Here is a 3795-nt window from a genome sequence, read left to right as displayed (position 1 = left end):
CTATTTCTTTCCTCAGAGCTTTTGCACATGATACTTCCATTTTCTAGAATACTTCTACCCCCCCACCTTCCACCCCACACCTTGTTCTTGGCATCTTTTTTTTCTGCCTCCTTCTTGTTCTACAGTTTCAGGTATTTAAATGTTTCTTCTTCATATAAACCCTCCCAGAACTGAAATGGGTTCCCTATTAAAGAGGAACAATTTTTAAACTGAAATTATTTTTTTCCTCCATTGTCTATTGGCCTCAACTGCTTTGAACACAGAGGTTCCTCTGTGACTTTTGGGTACATATATCTTCCAAGAAGTAAAAATCTCTCAGGATGTTGTTCTTTCTTTATTATTCAATTTCAGCACTTGGAACCAATATGCTTATTTGCAGTTTTAATCATAGATTCATCATATCTTCTAGAAAATCCTAAAATTTACTGCTTCTTTGATGGTCCCCTTCATAGTTTGACAGTGCTGCTAGATAATTATTATTTTGTATTTCTTTTCCTCTCATTTTATTGAGAAGTAAGAAGGTGAGAAAGGTAAATATGTGAGCAGAATTCATTATATAGAAATTAAAATTTTAAAAGCTAAAAAAATCCTAAGGAATGGGTATTTTTTTTTTTTTTTTTTTGAGACAGAGTCTCACTGTGTTGCCTGGGCTAGAGTGCCGTGGCGTCAGCCTAGCTCACAGCAACCTCAAACTCCTGGGCTCAAGAGATCCTCCTGCCTCAGCCTCCCGAGTAGCTGGGACTACAGGCATGTGCCACCATGCCCGGCTAATTTTTTCCATATATTTTTAGTTTTTCCAATTAATGTCTTTCTATTTTTAGTAGAGACGGGGTCTCGCTCTTGCTCAGGCTGGTTTCGAACTTCTGAGCTCAAACAATCCGCCCGCCTCGGCCTCCCAGAGTGCTAGGATTACAGGCGTGAGCCACCGCGCCCGGCCAGGAATGGGTATTGAGTGACATGTTGGCAAATGCTTTTTAGTCTATTTTGAGTAAATATTTAAATTTGATACACTTATATTATATATTATATTAATTTATTTCTTATTAATCAACACTCTTGTTTATTTGGAATATATTTACTTGTTAATAAAAGATCATACTTTTACTATATTTTGTACTTATATTTGCTTGGCGCTTAAAAAATAAAAAGATGTTCAAATGTATTCATAATAAGAGAAATGCCAACTAAAATTACACTGAGTTATTATTTCCCCCCTATCAGTTTGGCAAAAATCCAAAAGTTTGACAACTGTTGGCAAGGCTGTAAGGAGATGGGCACTCTCTAGATTGCTGGTAGTAATACAAAATGGTACAACCCCCAAGGAAGAAAATTTGGCAATATGTAACAAAACTACATAAGCAGTTACCCTTTGACCTGGAAAGCTCATTTCTAGGAATCTATCCCAAAGATACTCAGGAAAAATATAAAAAGACATATGCACAAGGCTATTTACTCAAACACATTTATAATAGCAAAAATTGGAAAGAACCCAAATGTTCATCAATGGGGGATTGATTGAATTGAACTATTGTACATTCACACAATGGAAATACATAGCTGTAAAAAGAAATGAAGAATATTTTTACATACACGTGGGGAATAATTCTCAGTATAGGTTTTTAAATAAAAAGGAAAAGTAAGTTGGAGAAAACTGCAAGTGATTATCTATAGGGCAGAAAGAAGAAATAAAGAAGAATATAAATATTTAAGATAAAGAATGTATATACTTTGTCTTTTTATAGATTTGACTTTGTTATTATAAACATGTTTTACATAAATACAAAAAAATCAAATTAAAATGAAAAATGCAAATAGTTAATAACAAAATTAAAATGAAACAAATGAAATAAATGAATCTAATGTGTTGAATTGATGGTGTAATCACCCAGAAAAGAATTACCGCAAGATATTTTAAAATATAGTAAAGTAGCTGAACTTTTTTACTGGGTTATATCCTAAATACCAAAATAACATAAAAAAATTAAACTGTTTCTGGTAATCTACTGTTAGTGGTGTTATCCTGTAACTGTTGCATGTGTATAGTAGGATAAAGCAAATAAGTACATTAAGGTCATTAGGAACTAAAATTTTTGGTATAAGGTAGACGAGATGTAGATATAAAATTAAGGAAGTTGAAAATCTGAAGTTCCACATGTGAGTTAGAAGTATATATATGATGTCATAACGTGTTTTATCATGAAACAAAGAAAATAAACAAACATATTTTATAGATTTGTCTACTGAGAAGTATAGAAACAATGACTAACCTGATAGTAATTAGCACCCACAGTGGCCAAAGTATGGTCTCTAAGTATCTTTTCCCAGTAAAATAAACCAAAGCTCTTTGAAGAAATGGCTGAATCCAGGACTGAGATAGGAAATACACAAGATAAACCTGGAACACTATGTCAAACCAGAAAACAGGAAGCTATAAAAAACTACAGGGGTGAACTGGACTCCAGAGGCAATTTGAAGAAGTTCTTATTGGCCAAAGACATTTCAATTTAAGCAGTAATAAGAATAACTGCAATGAGCTGGACACATGAAATATGTATAAATACATGAATACATAATAATAATTAAAGAACAAATCTTACTGGTCACCTTTGAGATTGCTAAGGACCCAATCATTTATTTTGCCTTTCCTATATGAAGTGGACTTGTCTACATTTCTTATTTCAAGAAAAAAAGACTTCTTTTAATGTAATTGTTCCAGCTAACTAGTGAAAAAAATAAACAATAGAATTAGAATATCATCATTTTCAACCCCAAATGTAATAATAAATTCAGGCATTGATTATAAATGGATGCTAATATCACAAAAATGGACACAAGCAGGAATTATGAGCCTCTTGGAGGAAGATTTTACCCATAAAATATTCTTGCAAAAAAAAGGTATAAATCATATTAATACCATGTAGAAAAGAGTTAACTTAGCAGGCGTGGGACAGCTTATCCTTATAAAATCACGCTTACAAGGTTAATCCTTGACTGGTATCTGGAAGCCTGGATTTCAAGGGGGTTACCATCATTCCCTGTTATGAGTGCTTATTGTTTAAACTGTGTGAACAAACAATGTGGTTTATGGTAAACCCTGCTTTCTTTCTGAGAGTCTTGAATTGCATCCTGTACTAGGCAGAGGGTGCTCACATGACCAATCCCCAGTGAAAATCTTGAACACTGAGTATTTCGTCAACATCTCTGGCATACAACATTTCATGTGTCTTCACTTGTTGCTCAGTGTTATTCCACTAGAACAGGGCTCTTGCAAGCTTGCACCTGGTTTTCTATGGACTTTGTTCCATGTACCTTTTTTCCTGTGCTGATTTTTCTTTGTGTTCTTTCTCTGTAATGAATCATAGCCATGAGTATGACTCTATGTAGAGTCCTGTGAGTTCTAGTGAATTATTGAAACTGGAGAGCCCAACACTAAGACTATACCGTGCCATCAGTTTATAAGAAATACATGGGGTAGAGGAACATTTAATTGATACCATAGAGATGCAATCAGCAGAGTCCAGAATGTGGAAACCTCTATAGTCTCTTTAACAAATAAATTGCAAGAAAACAAACAAACAAACAACAAGGGGTGGGGAGGGAAATGAGCCTATCAATTAAAAGAGTCTTATGAAATATTTAAAAATAAAATGAAACAATGTTTGGGGATTGGTTTTAATGTAATTCAACAGTGGTAGTAGAAGGGAGAAGAGAGTAGAATTGCACAGGAAATGAGTTGGTCATGAGTTGACATTTGTTAAAATTTAGTAATGGGTTTACAGATTTATTATACTTTAT

This window comes from Propithecus coquereli, unplaced genomic scaffold (assembly GCF_000956105.1).
Source record: "Propithecus coquereli isolate 6110/MARCELLA unplaced genomic scaffold, Pcoq_1.0 Scaffold138, whole genome shotgun sequence".
Lineage (NCBI taxonomy): Eukaryota > Metazoa > Chordata > Mammalia > Primates > Indriidae > Propithecus > Propithecus coquereli.
This window is presented reverse-complemented; position numbering follows the sequence as displayed.